This window comes from Stegodyphus dumicola, chromosome 9, assembly GCF_044657685.1.
Source record: "Stegodyphus dumicola isolate Sdum_Otavi_A_Nest chromosome 9, ASM4465768v1".
Classification (NCBI taxonomy): domain Eukaryota; kingdom Metazoa; phylum Arthropoda; class Arachnida; order Araneae; family Eresidae; genus Stegodyphus; species Stegodyphus dumicola.
The window spans coordinates 163,079,286-163,100,122 of record NC_140776.1 but is presented as its reverse complement, the minus strand read 5'-3'; the positions used below and the strand labels follow the sequence as shown (position 1 = coordinate 163,100,122).

General features: G+C 32.8%; 1 protein-coding gene and 1 pseudogene across 1 annotated transcript in view; one reads left to right on the top strand and one right to left on the bottom strand.

The window, feature by feature from the left end:
• Window positions 1-19,604, top strand: part of LOC146995531 (PR domain zinc finger protein 10-like) — a 34,084-nt pseudogene extending 14,480 nt beyond the window's left edge.
• Window positions 1-20,837, bottom strand: part of LOC118183029 (allatostatin-A receptor-like) — an 888,863-nt gene that overhangs the window by 754,741 nt on the left and 113,285 nt on the right. The gene's annotated exons all lie outside the window — the stretch shown is intronic.

Here is a 20,837-nt window from a genome sequence, read left to right as displayed (position 1 = left end):
TACGCATCTCGAATTTCAATTCGGCGCCGTTCCCTAGATATTCGAGAAAAAAGAATTTGGCACGTAGCCACATCCCTCTAATAAGGAAATTCCTTGAAAGAAAGTGGAGAATGTCGGGAAAACGTAGGGGAAAATTAGCTTTTTATTAATATCTCGGGTAATTAAAGTCCCAAGAAGACGCGAATGGTCAAAATGGCGTGCCACGCAGCTGCGGAATCCAACGGTGTGCTTCGCTAAGCCCAAGAGCCAGCCGTTTCGGAGGAGATGATGTTACTTCCCCATATATATATATGCGGCTTAAATGTCTGTTTGTCGCCGATAGTTTATCGCTTGCTTGCGTAACTGTACTAGCCAATGGGCCAATGGACCGAGATACTAATTAAAAACTAATTTTCTCCTACATTTTCCCTACATTCTCTACTTTCTTTCTTGGGTTTCCCTATTACAGAGCCACGGCACAGGGTTGCCGTTTCAATTGAGAAGTAGAAAATTTCCAGTAAAACTCGCTTTGCTATGACCATCCATAAGTCTCAGGGTCAAACGCTTAAGCATGTTGGCACATTTTTACCTAAGCCTGCATTTGAACACGGTCAACTTTATGTTGCCAGTTCAAGAGTTCGTGAAAGAACGGACGTAAAATAAAAAATAATGGATGGTCCTCTGCAAAGCGAGCTGAAAAGTGATGGAAAGATCTACACAAGAAATGTATTGTACAAAGAGATCTTTGACATGTGAATTAACATTTTATTATTTAAATCATCTTTATTGATTGAGCTAGCGGTGGCTCTTAAGAAATGTACCGCCAGTGGTTTTCTTCATTGCACTTTAAGCAATTAAGCAAGTAGAAGGTGAAACCCCGTGATCAGTAGGTAAAGGGGCGTTTTCTCCGCCTGCCCTGGGTAATTCATTTTAAATTAGCAGACACCTTTGCACAAATCATTTTAATTACAATTTATATTATTTAAAACAGCGTTCATTTCGTATGACCGCCAGGCTTTCTAGTTTATATATATCCATTCTTTTTTTATTTCCCAATTTTTTAAATAATTTTTTTAAAAGCAAAGCCGAAAGCAAACATCGTCATAAACTTTAAATGTGTTCCAACTTGTACTCCTTAAATCTTCGAGACATGCATACTTTTGCCCATTAAAGATGTGTACATTCAAAAATTCCAACATATCCTAACTTATTGATTAATGTCCTAGAGTAATAATCAACGTTTAATGTTATTTTCACTCATCTTATATCACACGTGCTTATCTTTTGGTGCCATTTATGGTAGAATTAATATGTAGAAGAGATTATATGTCCTTTGCAGCGGTAAGCTTTTAGCGAAAAAAGGCTGAATATTTTTCGCTCTAACAAGCACGCATATCGTGACATAAGATAAATGGACGTCTGATGCTGTAAAAATAAATAAAACGCTAAATAACTTTTATTTTTTCCTTAGGCTGGTTCACTAGAAAAGGAGTAATTCTTTTGGTTCGTGTCTTCCCTACTGCTGCTTTATACAGTCACGTCACGTAGTAACATACTTCAGGAAGGCCTCACTGAATAAAATAAAAAGGGGAGATTTTGAGCTCAGTTGTTGTAAATGCTGTGCAACCTAAATATTGGATGCTTAGAGAAAAGAAACTGCAGATACATAGATTAGCATCACACTGTCTCATATAACGCAATATATGCAGGTCATCATAACCTCTAAATTTCCTTAGTGTTTCTTTCCTAAATTTATGTGGCATTGATTAAATTCGAACTTAATATATGGAACGAAAACGAACACTTAACAGTTGTATAAAAAATGCAATATAGAAGACACATTATATCATATATTTTTTACATAATGCAATACTGTGCATGCAGATCATATTTAGCTTCTAGACTTAAAAGGTTTTTCTTTGAAGTTTATGTGGCTTTCGTTAAATTTTGTTGGGATATATATGACGAGAAAGGAGCACTTGCATAAGGAATTATATAAGAATATTTAATAGAAAACATATTAACATTTTAGCTCAAAATTGTCATTGGTTAAGTTAAGATTATTTGAAAACGGCAAATCACAAAAACGAGGTTTATCTAATGCAGGGATGTCTTCGTGGAGATCTTTCTAAGGAAAACTGGCTCAATCTCACACCATGTATGTGGAAAAACACGACAACTTAAAATGCAGCAAAGCCAAGTGAACCAGCTCGTTGCCCGTTCCCTGAGTTCGAACCGTGGTAGAACTACCAGTATTCAACGACCTTAAGCACTCGGCCACTGGTGAAGCATATGCAGTTAGTCTGTTCGCCTGAGGTTGAACCTGGGTTGAACTACCAGTATTCAGCTGTTTTAACAGCTCTACCACAGGTGAGGCGCAATATTGCTATTGAAATATTATTATCAGGAACTTTGTTCTGAGCATGGTATGAATTAGCAATTGTTAGCAATTAAAACTTTTTTAATTTAATGTTAATAACAAATAACTGCTAAACATGATATGGTTATTTTGTATATGAAGCTCCAATGCCTGAGCACATGTAGGCATTTTGTTCTTTTTCACATTCGGCACAGCCCGCCAAAGAACAGGCAACGAAGTAAGCTTGTAGAGACATTAGACTGTTTCGAAGCAGAAGAGATGATAAAAATGAGCAATGCCCAATGCCCACGCCGCGATTCGAACCACGGACCTCTCGAATCTTCGTGGAGAATCATCATCCACCAGCGTTTTTAGTTCGTGCGCCACTGTAGAGACATTAAGTTGTTTCGAAGCAGGGAAGATGAAAAATGAGCAATGCCTTCGCCGGGACTCGAACCACGGGCTTCTAGAATACGCGCCGAGTGTGCTGACCATTACAACACGAAGGCATGCTAAGAAGGCGGGAGAAATACCTTATAAGCTAATCATCTAACGCAATGCATTATCGTATTTTGGTTCATTCATATATCACCTATTTACATCATTCTTAAGTAACTATTTATGTGTTATAAAATGCTTTGTATTACTACAGTTATTATCTAAAATAACATAAAAGTAAAGTGTCACTTATAGTACTGCATTAAGGGAGCTCATGCACCTTAAATCTCTTAACACCCTTCGAATATGTAACTGTTACAAGAATTTGGATATTTTATTTATTTTAAAATAAATTATTTCCAACTTTTTAAAAGCTGACTACATAATACAGCTGCTTTGGAAACTAGCAACCAGAAAGTTTGTGTTGCCACAAATATTTTTGTAATTTAATCCGCTTTGTGACAAAATTTTTGTCACGTTTCTACCTTGCGCGCACGATATTTTAAAAATGGCTAATTGTACATACTTGAAATTTGATGGAATTCCTTATATGAACCCTATTTTTTAACTGAACCAAAAATCGGATGAATATTTTAATATTGAAAAATTTTATGGACGAAAACATTACAGATTTTTTTAATAAAATACATTTTATAAACTTGACTCCAAATAAAATAAAAATTTAGCATGAAATTCTTAGAATTTTTGGTTCACAGTAGTTTCCAAATGTTATAAAAGCTATATATTAAATATGGAATTAAATTATGCAACAGAATGTTTTAAACTGTGCGCGCAAGGTGGAAACGTGACGCAAATTTTTGTCAAAAAGCGGATTAAATTATAAAAATATTTGTGGCAACACAAACTTTCTGGTCACTATTTCAGAAAACAGTTATATTATGTAGTCAGCTGTAAAAAGTTGGAAGTAATTGCTTTTAAAATAAATAAGTTATCCCAATTCTTGCAACAGTCACATATTCGAAGATCTTATGAGTTTTAAGGTGTACGAGTCCCCTTAAGGCAACATTTAAAAATATTTCACATTTAATTATATTTAACTTATAGTATTATTCGTACTTTATCATAGTTCTATTCCATAATATTAAGGCATTATACTATAGAATACCATTAAATTACGTATTCATGTATCTTATTACTAAATGCACTATATTATTGTACTATAATATCATATATTGATGGTTTGCTTATTGTCATATGTAGCAACTTATGCAAGATATCTTGTAATCATTTTTGTAAAGTACTTTTCTGTAACATTACTGATTAAGAGCAATTAATAGCGTTTGGTTTTTCAGCCATTGCTTTGTTGTGGTGGCTGCTTGTAGTTTTTTCCACTAATCAGGCATCGTTCCGTTCGGTTATACCTTAGGTCGAAGCCTGGTCAGTGGCGTATAACCATATAACCTTATAAGCTAAACAATAGAAAAGAGCAAATTTTTCCTTTTAAGCAATGTAAGCAAGTTTTGAAGGTTATCAAAACATCGAGAAAGTATACGAGTTGCGAAAACGAAGTAGCAAAGAATTTAACCCTCAGTTAGTCAATTGTAATACTTATGAAATTATGTGACCATCTTTGAAGTGGTATCAGCGTAAGAAACGATGATGCACCAACAAGCCATCCACGACGGATTGATTGTGGGGACAGTGTTTTAGACTTTAAACATAGTATGAGATGACATGACGATTAAGATTACTTGCTCTTCTCCTCTTTGAAATCACACCTCTTTCGTCGATCTGTAGTATTTGTGCAGAGTTGCAGAAGATGCATCGCTGAAAATATTGTCGTTTTGAACACCTAGAATATGTGACCATCTTGAAGTGTAAGTAATTAGTATCAGCTGAAGAAACGATGATGCACCAACAAGCAATCCACAACGGATTATTTGTGGGGACAGTGTTGTAGACTTTAAACATAGTATGAGATGACATGACGATTAAGATTACTTGCTCTTCTCCTCTTGTGGAATCACACCTCTTTCGCGAACTGTAGTATTTGTTTGTGCAGAGTTGCAGAAGATGCATCGCTGAAAATATTGTTTTGAACACCTAGGATATGTGACCATCTTGAAGTGGAAGTAATTAGTATCAGCTGAAGAAACGATGATGCACCAACAAGCAATCCACAACGGATTAATTGTGGGGACAGTGTTGTAGACTTTAAGCATAGTATGAGATGACATGACGATTGAGATTACTTGCTCTTCTCCTCTTGTGAAATCACACCTCTTTCGTCGAACCGTAGTATTTGTTTGTGCAGAGTTGCAGAAGATGCATCACTGCAAATATTATCATTTGGAACACCTAAGATACGTGACAAACAAAAAAAGTGTTCATTCTTGCTCTTATTAGTATTCTTGTTATTGAGGTCAAAATAGTGCAAACATTATTTTGATACGTACTGTACGTATCTAAGTGGAATTTTGTTTTACCTATCGAATTTTCTGAAGATACCTTATGAAACCGCATGTTATGAACACTTTTGGTAAGTTACTTTTATTTTAGAAAAAAAGTGCTACCTCGACATTTTTGCTAGAAAAATCTCAAGACTAAATACATTAAGCAATGTCGACTTATACAGAAACAACGATGGTTGTCGAAAATGGAGGGATGGATATGGCTATGATTGCCCGTGGCCAAACCGGTAATCACGGTTATTAAGCATTATAAAGATGGAATAGAAGGTTTCACAAAGAATGAATGGCTATAAACAACCGCAAATCGACGCTCAGATAAAACATTCAATGATCAAGTTTGCTAAAGAGATGCCACTACATTGTAGAACCTTGCAAAGAAATTTTACCGCACATTTTTGGAAAACGTGTGTTAATATTGATTTTGGTGTGTTAATATTGATGTTAACTCATCGACAGCACTAAAATGTTTTGACTGCTCAGAAATATCTCGTTTTCGAGAACATTGCTTGTAAACATAAACATTGATCAGCTAAGTACGATCACGTCACACATTTTTCTTCTCTTCGCCTTTCTGAGGTATATTAGCCATGATGCTGATGTCAAGCTAGAAACATTAACTAAAGGAATAATAACTAATATCTAACGGAGGCAACTCATGATTTAAAGCCCATTGATCTCATAATATCTGAGAACTAACACGAAAACAGTGCACAGAATGGAAGGTCATAAAATTAGATTATAATAATAATTACCTGTTTGCCAAAATAAAGGTTTTAAAGGTTACGATTATATTACCAATTGTTTTAGAAATAGTTGTCATGCATAGTTTCTAAACAAATAATAATTAAATTACACATTTTGATGTTTTCTAGTATTTTCAATTACTGAGTTAGTATTTTTGTATATTAAAAGTTCGTATAAACTTCGCGAATAAACATGCCAGAAGAACAAACAAATTAACCAAAAATGTGGGATGTTTTTACAACTCCAAGCAGTAGCAGCTTTTACGAGTGAAGATATCCGTATACCTTTCATCAATTTACATTAGCATTGCTTTAAAAGAATTTATTTAAAAAAACTGTAAAACAAAAAAAAAAAAAAAAAAAAAAAAGGAATGGATATATATATATATAAACTAGAAAGCCCGGCGGTCACACGAAATGACCGCTGTTCTATATATTGTTAATTGTAATTAAAACGATTTGTGCAAATGTGTCTGCTAATTCAACTGAATTACCCAGGGCAGGCAGAGAGTTGAGTTGAGTTGAGTTGAGAGCAGAATCTGGACACCCGTGCGGCTTACTAAGACTATTCGGGTCTAGTCCAGGTTCCGCAACGATCCGGGGCAACACCTCATGGGGCCTATAAGGGCAGACATTGGTCCTGTATACATGCTTACATAGTTACATATTTCATAATATATGCTTACATAGTTACTGATAGTTCATAGTACATGCTTATATACAAGTAGTTCATAAAACATAGACCTTTCATAAAACTTGCTTGCATAGTTCATACATATACATGCTTACATACGTAGTTCATACATACATTTCTTAAGAGCCACCGCTAGCTCAATAAATAAAGGTGATTTAAATAATAAAATGTTAATTCACATGTGAACGATCTCTTTGTACACAGCATTTCTTGTGTAGATCTTTCCATCATTTTTAAGCTCGCCTTGCAGAGGACCATCCATTATTTTTAACTTTACGTCCATTCGTTCACGAACTCTTGAACAGGTACACACGAACTCTTGCGTTCAGTTGTAAACCATTTCAAAAACAGATGATTGCTAATGCAAACAAATGTTCACGTTCCCCCTGACACGCTCAATTTGCGTTCAGCTTAAAATTCAGTTTAAAATGTCCCGAATAAAACCGGGCAAAATTGTAAACTCTTCACGCGAAAAGATATTTAGCGTAGGAGTTTGGGTAAACCTACCTGATGAGATGTACTACGCACAACTCGTTAGTTCTCTTTAATTTCTCAACGTTTGCAAGTTTCTAGGTAAATCATATAGTTAAATGCATAATAAGCAACAATTGTATGAATTAAAAATATTTAAATGTTCTTAACTACCATGATAAATTAATTAAAACAGTGATAACTGCATGTATGATATCAGTGTATATGGACTATTTGAATGCTGTGGCAACTTCAACACATTGGCTAGTACAGTTACGCAAGCAAACCAATAAACTATCGGCTACAAAGAGGCACTTAAGCCGCATATAATAAATAAAGATATAGCGAGTATAAAAAGAGTATGGCAAACTGAAACACTGATCAGCTGACTGCGTCTACAGCTCCCACAGTTCCCCCCTTCGCCTTTTCTAACATGAGATAACACGTACAACAACGTTCTAAATATATGTACCGGAGGATCGTTCAACGCGTTAGATTTTGTATTTTATATAAAATAAATTTTTACATGCAAAAATACAAAAACATTCAACTAAATGTGAGTCATCTTGCGCGATATTAACTCTGTGTAGGCTCTGGATATCTTACAACTTACATTATTTAGCTTTAGTTTGAATTACGCCGTAGTTAATGGCTCGTTTTGTAAGCACAAGACGTATCTTCTCTTAAGTTCTGAGTTTAATAAAAGAGTCTTTTACACCCTTCTTAATTTTATCTGTCTGATTACTGGACGTCGCAATAATTCTCTTACGTTCAGATTGAACCTCGTTTTAGATTATGTTGCCACAGAAAATGAGACTGTATAAATATATTAAAGGTTTCAGACAAGACTTGTTGCATGTTACAAAATATTAATTAGACATTCAGTTGCTGTTAGACGCTTAATTTATTTCTTGAACACAATGTTGCATCTTTCAATAAGAAATAATTTAAACTTTTTATTTTATCAATACACAGTGGTCCAATATGAGAATAAAGTTCAACCTTAAACTAATATTCGGTTTCATATTAAATTAAGCCTTATATGGGAAAACTATTCAAGAAGTTCACTTTTTATGTGCACTTTTAAAGTGCTATATATATTTATTTTTAGAATAGCATCAGATTTTCTCCGGCTGTCCTCGTGCATACTTTTAGAAAAGAGGTTTTTCGCAGTAGTGAATTTCAGACTATTGAACTGAGTCACGTTTTTAGCCTCCTTTTCCAGCCTGGTTTACTTTCCTTTAAATGCCGCCAATTCATTCGATGCGTTTAGCTTCGTAATATTGAGAACGTTGTTCGATTTAGACACAAATAAATCTTCTAGCTGTTCTATTAGTTGATAACATTTTTCCTATATGGCCAAAAAATATATATATACTATATATAATAAAATATCTCTGCATTCATATTCAATCAAATGAAAAGAAATAAATATAATAAACGCTGTACGTTTTTAGAAAGGAACCATTTACAGTTCCCTGAGAGGAAAAAAAAGGGGTTTAGAATAATATCAGTTTTTTTGCGAATATTATCTTTATATTTTATACCGAAATGTACAGGGACAGAAGAGGGGTAATGCTAATTTATAATATTTAATATCACCACTTAAATTAGAACCAAACATAAGAGACACATTTCATTATCTATAATCTGTTTCTGTCCACTTAGAATTGGAGTCATTTGCATATAAGTCTTAAGGCAATTTTCTTTTCCTTGAACATTTTGACTTCTTCACTATTTTGGAACTTGCATATTTATGTAAGATTTGAAGGCCAATTTCTTTTACTGCCTTGTAGGAAGTAAAAGAAGTAGAAATCGTGTAAAATTTCGCGTATCATGTTTCAACGAAATATCCATTTTGAGCGCTCTTGAATCCATTTGAATGATTCTTTTGCATGACTATACATGTACAGATACAACAAAAGACACGTTTTCGAAAACGGATTGTAAATCAGATTTAAAAGGGCAGGAGATTTTTTTTCGTGACGTATGTATCTCGCATAATTCCAAAACAACTAGGCTTAAAACGTTGAAATTTTGTACGTGGGAATGCTATAGCATGTAGCTATGCATTTCCCTTTTAAGTTGCGATTGCCGGCACCAAACGTATATATATATATATATATATATGTAATAATAAAATTCCATAGTCAAGATTACACTTAAAATTCTAACTGTATGTTCTTTTTCATTTTATAATGACGACGGTCTCTCATTTGAAAGTACGTGGAATTAAATCCACAGCCCCGTAGTCAAGTTGTTTCTCCCGCCTTTTCTACACGTACAGTTATAGAATGTTCTGAAAATATTTAAAGCGAATTGGATTGGCTGACGAGGCTGACGTCATTTCTTGGAAGCTCCGCCTTTCCAGAGGCTATAAAAAGACTCGCAAAGGAATATCGGAGCTTTTTCTTAAATGTAACGATGCAGTAAACTTAATACAAAAAGTTATTAGTATTTCCTTTTTATTTCCTCCGGAGATCTTAATTTTTGTAACTGCTATTTTCTCCTGAAATATAATAAATGGATCCTGTTTTTAAACTTATCGTCTGATAATTTAAGCTACGACTACATCTATGATTCTTTACCAATCTATTTATTCCGGACAAAAGCTGGTACATCATACACACACACACACACACACACATATATATATATATATATAACCACTCTGTTACCCGGTTCGGTCAGCTCAGTCCTTTTAGACTTATATGTTGGTAAATTGTGCATTTTTGCTTGAATAGTGATTGTTTTCATATGTTCCAAGGTTTTTTATGCCTTTAGTTAATCTGCATACAATAGTTGTAGAATTATTAAAAATGTAAACGCTTAAGTTGTGCTAAGCCTGACGAGGCGGCCATTTGTTTACATTTGAAACTTAATTTCCCATTTTAGTTAGTTTGTGCACCAACTTCTGTGTCTTTTTGCACAGTGGGACCAAAAATAAATTTTTAATTTTATGCACAGAAGAATCCGTCTTCTTGCCTTCTGGTCGAATTGCTTGTTTTTTGATTAGAAACTCTTAATTTTAATGATAATTTTTTTTTAAACTGTTCTTAACTGTATTTTATATTTGTCTGTACTTTGCAATTTTTAATGATGATGCTTTGAGGTTTTACGTATTTTTGGCTTCGCCATTTTTACCTTGCCGTGAAGTGATAACTAAATTAATTGAAGGAGAAATATATATTTAATGAAATTTGAGGAAATAAGATTTAATGACATGCATAAAAAATGTGTATAATTAAATAGGTTGTACAAGAGAGTCACTTGGTGTCCTTATCAGATAATTTAATTGATGAATGATTGATTTTTATATCTTCAAATTTACGCAGCATAGGGGATAGAAATTGAAAACATTTTATTTAATTATGTTTATGAAATATTTTATTTTATGTCGTAGCTCCTTTTTCAACATTTGTTTTATATCGACATATTTACACTCTTCATACTATTATAATATCTTGTTCTTTAATATCTGTCAATTTTTATTATGTTTAAACACAGCACCTTTTCTTTTTTTAGCAACGCAGTTGTAAAATAGATCAATTTCATTTTTAATATCTAACATTAAATGAAATATAATTCCATAAATGTGTTTTGGGTATTTATTTTTATTTGCTCATACGTAGCGAACGTAGTTGGCTGGGTTTTGTCCGGAACGCTCTTTAGAAAAAAAAAAAAAAGAATGTTACGCAATATTTTGCCTTATTAAAAGTATGCATTCCATTTTTTCCTTCCTCAGTATTGAAAAATATCAATAAATGATTTGGAAATTAAGAAGAATTTCGGGAGTTAAAAATTTCTTTGCAATGCTTGCAGGCAAAAATGAAGAAGGAACTAAAATGTTTAAAAGTCTGGAGAAGTAAAAAAAATCTTCTTGAAGTGTTTGAAACGTAGAGAACGCTGCAGGAGATATGAAATAATTCTAGAAGAGACAGGCCGAATTTAAAGCTCGACATGAAGCTATCAATTTTTAGAATTGCATGTGTCACTCAGAATTTATTTTGTAAAACTCTGCAATATTCTTTCCATTAAATTTAGATTTTTTCTGAATTTTGAATAGTTTTCTTCGCATGAAACGATAATTTCTCTTTATCTTCATTTATGCTTCTGTTAAAAGTTAAAGTTAAATTTCATGAACCTTTACACTGGGTCTGCTAGTTTAAGAATTAGATCTCAGGAATTCAAATAATAGAATGTAAAATTCTGCCCCCCCCCAAAAAAAACTGTAAAATAAGCCAATGCTGTAATATTTCATTGCAAATTAATTACACTTGGATACTTCTTATTTATTGTATCAAAGTAGTTGATTATTCATACCAAAGTTATGCATGATCGTCTTAGGTTTTAAATTATAATTTTCCTTAAGTGGAATTACTCTCCACTTCGCAAGACAAGGAATCTGTGATTTAAAAGCAATGCAGAATACAAATTAGGTGTCTTTGAGCTGTTAAGAAACAACAAAACTTTGAAAAAGGTGAGTACTATTAACTCTACTAAAACACCACCACCAATAGCAACAATATTAGTAGATAGAAAATGGGGGTTCTGCGACAGGTGGATCAGTGGATCAGGGGGCGTGGTCAATGACATCACAGAGGGCGGGGCCAAAGGCAACGTCATCACACTAGGAGGCGTGGTTTCGAGTGGAGTTGAGTTGTTCGTAGACTACTGATTGAGTTGTAGACCTCCTGCTTTTCATTAAAAGTTAGTTTTTTTTAATTTGGCAACGGAGTCATGGCGTCCTCTAGGGATGGAAAATGAAAATAATCTATTTAGGAATTGCTCATGGCGTCCTCTATGGACGAAAAAAGAAAATAATTTATTTTAGAAATTTCTATTTTTTTAAAAAAATACTCTATTATTCAAAATATAGAATTGAACTCTGAAACAAAATATCTCACCAGCTGAGTAGTTTGAAGATTTTAACCACTAAGCTGACGGGATACATTCAGATTTAGGTAAAAAAGCCTATATAAGAAAATGGAATTTGAATCGACTCATCAATTTATTCTGATACTTTTATCCTTTCTAGTTTTAAATGAAACTTTAACTTATTTCTTAGGTTTTCTGTTCATAATAACATATTCATTTACTGTCATATTTTTTTTTAATACTTAACGTTTCTAATTTGTAATATTTTATTTAATTTCCACATACTATTTTTTTCATACCTTTCATAAATTTCAGCATACCCTGATTTTTAACTTATGCGTTATATTTCACAAACGTTCCCGCACGTGCTGTTTATTTGTTACATTACTTAATTTTAGATGCAATTTCACACTTTTTTTAACGTTATAATGTTCAATATATTCTGAATTTTAACTTCATTTACTTTTTTTAAACCATTCTAGTATTCTATACACACTTTAACTTAGTGGTATGAAATTGTATTTAAAAAGAAACGTTTATTTTTCATGATCTTAGTTCTTTTACTAAATTTTCTACAGAATTTCTAATTTCTTTCACGTGTTTAACAATATCTTCCTTACATTACCGAATATTTTTTTAAAAAAAACTTAAGTCTATAACTGTTAATTGCTTTTCTTACGTTCATGATTTCCCTTCTGTGTTTATATTTCTTAATTCTAGCTTAACTTATTTATTATAATGTTTTTATTTCTGTCTCATCACTCGTAATTCCAACATTTTATCCCTTTTTATTCATTTTAACGATATGGATTGTTTTCATTTACTCCATAATCAAATATTTCCTTACAATTTTTATAATACTTGTTTTATTCCTCGATCATAATAGATCATCTACAGGTTTTACTCAGAAATTTCCATTCACAACTTTACAGTTTAATACCATTTATATCTAAATGTATTTCTTTCTTATATAGTTTTATGGTCTTCAAAGTTTCTAACATCATATTTAGTTTTAAATCCCGATTATCTTTAAGTGTGTTGATAATTTTCATTTCTAATTTTACAACCACGTTCAGTGTTTCATCCACACATACCAAAATATTTCTTACATTTTCTGATATTTAGTCTATGTCGTATTTCAGTACTTCAAATGAATTTACACTGCTCACACTATTATTTTTTCATGTTTTAGAGACACTAACTATACTAATCTTACTATTTTTCCTGCACTAATTGCATCTATGTCAGCACTCATGATAAACTAGCAATTGTTTTGCATCACATGCATAAAGAAATTCTCGATAACTACCTCCGCGCTCGCTAAGTAAGAATAACTCTCACCGAACTCGTTTCCTTCTATTTAAATCATACTACTTCCGCTGATAATTTGAATCCTTGCGCGTTCTACTCAAATTTACATATTCTGGCATTGGCAGTTCCAGGGGAAAGTAAGGCTTGACAGGAAAGATAGTTTAAACTTAAAATAAATGTTAGTTAAAATAAATATAAACCCTACAAGGTGAATGAAAGAATTAATTTGAACAAATAAGGTAAGGCTATCATTAAAAGAAAAACCTGTTTAAAAGATGTATGTTAGAATTAAAAGTAAGATGTTAAAATTTAAAAAGATGTAACAGAATAAAACCAAAGAATACTGGTAATTCCTATCTGGAAAACAGTAATTTGAGTACGATATTGAAAAAGTTGGTCTTAAGAATTTCTTTATGCATGTGATGCAAAACAATTGCTAGTTTATCATGAGTGCTGACATAGATGCAATTAGTGCAGGAAAAATAGTAAAATTAGTATAGTTAGTGTCTCTAAAACATGAAAAAATAATAGTGTGAGCAGTGTAAATTCATTTGAAGTACTGAAATATGACATAGACTAAATATCAGAAAATGTAAGAAATATTTTGGTATGTGTGGATGAAACACTGAACGTGGTTGTAAAATTAGAAATGAAAATTATCAACACACTTAAAGGTAATCGGGATTTAAAACTAAATATGATGTAAGAAACTTTGAAGACCATAAAACTATATGAGAAAGAAATACATTTAGATATAAATGGTATTAAACTGTAAAGTTGTGAATGGAAATTTCTGAGTAAAACCTGTAGATGATCTATTATGATCGAGGAATAAAACAAGTATTATAAAAATTGTAAGGAAATATTTGATTGAGTAAATGAAAACAATCCATATCGTTAAAATGAATAAAAAGGGATAAAATGTTGGAATTACGAGTGATGAGACAGAAATAAAAACATTATAATAAATAAGTTAAGCTAGAATTAAGAAATATAAACACAGAAGGGAAATCATGAACGTAAGAAAAGCAATTAACAGTTATAGACTTAAGTTTTTTTTAAAAAAATATTCGGTAATGTAAGGAAGATATTGTTAAACACGTGAAAGAAATTAGAAATTCTGTAGAAAATTTAGTAAAAGAACTAAGATCATGAAAAATAAACGTTTCTTTTTAAATACAATTTCATACCACTAAGTTAAAGTGTGTATAGAATACTAGAATGGTTTAAAAAAAGTAAATGAAGTTAAAATTCAGAATATATTGAACATTATAACGTTAAAAAAAGTGTGAAATTGCATCTAAAATTAAGTAATGTAACAAATAAACAGCATGTGCGGGAACGTTTGTGAAATATAACGCATAAGTTAAAAATCAGGGTATGCTGAAATTTATGACAGGTATGAAAAAAATAGTATGTGGAAATTAAATAAAATATTACAAATTAGAAACGTTAAGTATTAAAAAAAATATGACAGTAAATGAATATGTTATTATGAACAGAAAATCTAAGAAATAAGTTAAAGTTTCATTTAAAACTAGAAAGGATAAAAGTATCAGAATAAATTGATGAGTCGATTCAAATTCCATTTTCTTATATAGGCTTTTTTACCTAAATCTGAATGTATCCCGTCAGCTTAGTGGTTAAAATCTTCAAACTACTCAGCTGGTGAGATATTTTGTTTCAGAGTTCAATTCTATATTTTGAATAATAGAGTATTTTTTTTTTAAAAAATAGAAATTTCTAAAATAAATTATTTTCTTTTTTCGTCCATAGAGGACGCCATGAGCAATTCCTAAATAGATTATTTTCATTTTTCATCCCTAGAGGACGCCATGACTCCGTTGCCAAATTAAAAAAAACTAACATTTAATGAAAAGCAGGAGGTCTACAACTCAATCAGTAGTCTACGAACAACTCAACTCAACTCGAAACCACGCCTCCTAGTGTGATGACGTTGCCTTTGGCCCCGCCCTCTGTGATGTCATTGACCACGCCCCCTGATCCACTGATCCACCTGTCGCAGAACCCCCATTTTCTATCTACTAATATTCTTTACAATTAAAATCTGTGCGCGTCTGTTTCTTTGTGGCACTATGTAATCCGGAATGGCGAGGAGTCGAGTTTCCACAGAGCTATTCCCGGATTCCGAAAATTTGTGAGAAGCCATTTCGACCATTCTCATCTTCGTACGACATCAGTCAGCGGAGATATTAATTAAAAGGTCTGAAGACGCTAATTTTCGTTCTCAGTTTCTCCGAGGGGCAACAGTCTCGCATGCTGGAGATACAAATTTGCTTTATTTCGAAAAGTGTTGCCACTGCTCACTTTCAAATCGTAGAGTTTGTTAATATAAATTTGTAAATGTTACAAAATATGAAAAAAAATAGCATTGCTAAACATTATATACGATAAACATTATATCGTATGTTATTATTATATATGTTCTAACGTTGAAGAAAGTTGCGAGTCCATGTGACGTCATTGCATGTCGAAATTTTGGTGGAACATGAAGATGGTGTTGCTTTATATTTAGATATATCTGATGAATCTATGAGTAATTGGATGCCCTTTGTCTCACCTGCTAATACGAAAAAAAAAATCTGAAATGTTTCAGATTTTAAATTACGTCCAAAGGGGCGTTTTTTAACATTTTGTATGTTACCTTTCTTTATTAAATATCATGTTCCTCGCACTTAAACCATAAGATCCAGTGCAACAGCAATATCGCAAAATAGTTTTAAAACGAGCATATCTTTAGAATTTCCGATACAGAAACTCACGCGCTGGAGATAAAAATGTTTCTTCTGCACAACGTTGCCATTGCTCGCTTTGAAATCCTTGAGTTTGTTAATCAAAAATTCGTCAAAGTTTTAAAAAATAGGAAATCGATCATAAAACAAATTTCAAATTTGGTCTTCCACATGCTCATAAATGTTGGAGGATTACGTTATTCAAAATTCGATGACTCTATGTACCGTTATTTTATGACAATGTGAGAAATATACATACATTTACGCAGATTTTCATCATTTAATTTCTTCAAATATAATGCAGGACTCTAACATTTTATGGCAACAGTTTGAAAAGTGAACCGACATTTATCCGTCCGACGCAAAATGCCAAAACGAAACTAATAGTCCTTCGGGATTCAAATCCCTTTGGACTAAAAAAAAACTGAAATTTTTCAGATTTTAAATTACGTCTAAAGGGGCGTTTTTTTAACGTTTTGAGTGTTACCTTTATTTATTAAATATCATGTTCTTTGCACTTAAACCATAAAATTCAGTTCAAGAGCAATATCGCAAAATAATGTTAAATTAAGCATATCTTTAGAATTTCCGATATACACAGTCTCGCGAGCTGGAGATAAAAGTATTTTTTTTTATATATAACGTTGCCATTTCTCGCTTTTAAAGCATTGAGTTTGTAAATCAAAAATTCGTTAAAGTTTTACAAAATATAAAATCTATAATAAAACAAATTCCAAATTTGGGATTTCAGATGCCCATATTCGCAGTAGGATTTCGTCATTCAAAATTCGATGGCTCTATGTACCATTGTTTTATCACAATGCGAGAAATAGACAATCATTTATGCAGATTTTTCATTATTTAATTTCTTCAAATATAATGCAGGACTCTAACATTTTGTGGCAACAGTTTGAAAAGTGAACCGACGTTTATGAGTCCGACGCAAAATGCCAAAACGAAAGCAATAGTCCTTCGGGACTGAAATCCCTTTGGACTAAAAATTTGGTTCTAGTCCATTAAGGTCAGTCTATTTTTCAGGACAATACGTTCGATTAACCCTAAAACAGAGCTGAGAGTCTAGTACTCTGCCATATACGCCGAAAAGTGGGGTTCTATCAGTTTTAGAGCCAAACCAAGAAGAAAAAGAGCTCCGCAAGAACAGGAAAATGCCTGGCCGTGTTTTGAATGCAATCAGATGTTTCAAGTTCAGTGGATTTGCAGACGCATTTGAATCAGCATGGTGAAGAAAATGTGAATGCAGGTGATCCGAAACAATTCAAGCACATTCAAAATTAGCAAAGAAATCTCATGCAGCTCGTCTAAGGACGTCATTGGGAAATTCTGCTAATTGTACAGAAGGTACTAATATGAGGAAAACCAGAGGCAGACCTTTAAAAAAGTATACCTTGTAAGCAAGAAGAGTATAAATGTGTTATTTGCCACAAAAGCTTTCCTATAGTTTTCAAAAGCATTTAATTATGCATACAGGAGGAAGAAATATAAATGTCCTGTATGTGGAATCAAATTTAGTAATGTGTCTAATCGGAATAGGCATGTGCTTCGTCATGATGATGACTTGCGGTAAAGCCGGTGAAATTCCTATTGTTTATGTGAGTATCGTTTGCTTCATTTTATTGTTGCAAACAGCGTAAATTCCTTTTGTTTTTCTTCTTTTAGTTTTGAACTTTATGTTTGGCAACAAGATAATTTGATTTGATAGAATTGTGTTTGTGACAGCCATGTAGAATGGCTCGCTTATTTTGTATCAATTATTTCGCATCGCTGACATATTATTAATAATTAGTGTAATGAAATAAAAGTGTAGGAATACAGTTCATTTGTTGATTGATTATTGTTTGTGAAACATATTAAGTTTAAAAGAACACCTATTTAAGAAAACAAGGGGCTGAGTGGGTTTGTATTCACTGTGATCTCACATTTGATAATTCTAGTGTTCTTAATCTTCATACTTTGACTCATGCTGCTGAAAATGTGACTTTCAATGAGGACCATACATTTGCAAGGATTATGTTAATTTTATTAACAGTTAAATTTTAAGCTAAAGTTCCTTTCCTGTCGATTCTGAACTTTAACTTACTACTTCCGGCCAGAACGTAGTTTTAGAATCACGTCTGAATAAATAATGAGAAAGAGCGGTATTTAACAGCGAAGTTCTTCGGTGTTAGAGAGTTACCAGGTATTCTGTCTGAACGCGTCCGCCCCTTTAGGCTACTCTCTCGTAAGCTATTATTACGCTCGGCCTTACTTTAGGCCCTTGATAGCTTCGCAGTCAATTAGCGTTAAATGACCAACTCGGTTAGAATCCTGATAGCTTCGGCTATATCTCTTTAGTTTATATTAGTTTTAGTTTACTTCTTAGCCTCTTAAGTTCAAGCCCAAGTGTCGGCTTTTATTGTACACTGCAAGACGGAGTTCTGTTAAATATTAATTGAATAATAAAAGGTTATTTACTCTTCCATCTTGTTGTTTCTTGTCACACGAACTCAAGCGATTATTCGCTTATCAGTTCTTAAGATTCTTCACGTTCAACTGTAACTTAGCATTTACAAAGTGAGGAACTCTACACATTCTTAAAAAGTAATCTTGGTACTGAGGATGGATTTGAAGGAAGTGATAAAAGCAAACTAGGTAATGATGAGTTGCACAAATGTCCTGAATGCACTCAGGAATTCTCAAGCAGAAGAGATTTAATTGGACATGCAAGTGTGCATGGCAAGATTGGCAAGGAGCGTTGCTACAGAGGCATCATCAATCCTATGAAAAACTTTTAATGCAACTTAAGTTATAAATCCTTTGCTTCAGATGAACGTTTAATTTGGCATTATCTTGTACATGGAAATAAAGAATCAAAACCGTTCTAGTGTGGCACTTGTTTCAAGAGGTTTTCGAATAGTTCTGCTTTAGCTTGTCATACAAAAGTTCATAGTGAAGAAAGAAAATTTTATGAATGCGTAATTTGTAAAGCAGAATTTGATCAAATTGTGGCTTCAAAAGAACATGTACACATTCACTTTGAAAATAGGGTTTATAATTGTCCTAATTTTCATAAGGTTTCTGAAGAATATAATCAAGTTCGTAAGCATATTACAACATTTCATTCAGATAGGAGATACCCTGTGATAAGCGCGAAAAATCTTTCTTCGTCCAGATAAATTAAAGTTACACATGTTACGACATTCTGACCATACAGTATTTTTGTGTGCAAATTGTGGAAAACAGTTTAAAAGGGAAAACAAACTTAAGGAACACATGAAGCATATGCATACCCCGTATAGAGTAAGTGAATGCCAATATCTCCAAATCCATCTGGTTCAAAAACATTTATCTCAAACGTATCGCCTATTGGTTTTTATCGCTTCATTTATAAATATCATACTTGCTTATTGGGATTCAAAAGGAGAGGAATGTTGGCAAACCATCTTGCTAAAAAGCATTACGATAAGACCAGAATCTGTTCCTGAACTGAATCTTTCTATTTTAAAAACGACCAGCGATTATTACTGCCAATATTGTGAAAATGTTTGAAGAATATAATCAAGTTCGTAAGCATATTAGAGCGTTTCATTCGGAAAGGAATTCCCTTGTGATAAGTGCGAAAACCGTTTCCCTCGTCCAGATAAATCAAAATCATAGAATGTTGTAATATTTTGACCATAGAGAATGTTTGTGTGCAAATTGTGGAAAACAGTTTAAATGGAAAGACAAACTTAAGTAACACCTGAATTTAATGCATCAAATAGCGTCTTCATTTTTGCTTTTCCATCAGACCGTTATGGAGGAATGAAATCCTATGTTGAAAAACACGTTAGTTCTACAGTAATGTTCTTAGGCTTTTGTATTTTAACTATGTAAATATCTCGCTTCTATTGTCAAGGCTGCAAGTAGTGTAATTTGTTTTTCTTTTTACTCAGGGTTGAAGCGATAATAAATATTTTGGTTTTTTGTTTCATATTTTGTTATCAGCTAAGTTCCAGTACTCTAAATTTATACAGGATAGAAAAAGTCGTCTAATTAGGTTACTCAGTCACTTCAAGTGAAATTACTATGTAATCCTATATCATAATACATATTGTAGGAATAATTTTTCGAATTTTAAAAGGAATCACAAATACTTCAATAGTCATTTTCCCCTCGATTTTGAGACAGAAAACTTTATTAACTTCTGATTTATTTTGTTTATTTTAGACATTCAACGGAGACTTCGCGTTTGCGATGACGATATCCTGTGCCAAAAAATTTTACAGTAAAAACAAAGTTTAAACGGCTGGGCTTAATAACGGCAAAGCTCTTAAAGGCTATTCGTCAAGGCAGAGATGCCTTCGTGTAGGATTTTATAAAGGAAACTGCATATTGCATATGATGACATTTACGGAAACATCTAGGCCAGCTAGCCAGGTCCAACTATCAATGTCTGCCAATCTTATTCATTCATTTACAAGCGAGTATTGCAACTGCGACTGGAACTAAAAAACAATCCAGTTTATTAAATACAAGAGAGAACTGAACTAAGAATACAATATTTGAAGTCAAAACGAAGAGAGGCATATATACAAAGAAACCAAAGAAAGTGTGCATCATTCTTACCAAGGAGGTTAGAATAACTAGATTAAGCATGACCGAGGAAATATTAACAACATGGCGTCACGACGTATCATGGCAACCATACACCGTGCGGATAAGACTACGAAACATATTTTCATAAAATTACACTGATTTTGAAAGCAAATGTAAACGTTCGGAGACTCAGAAAAGGTTTTG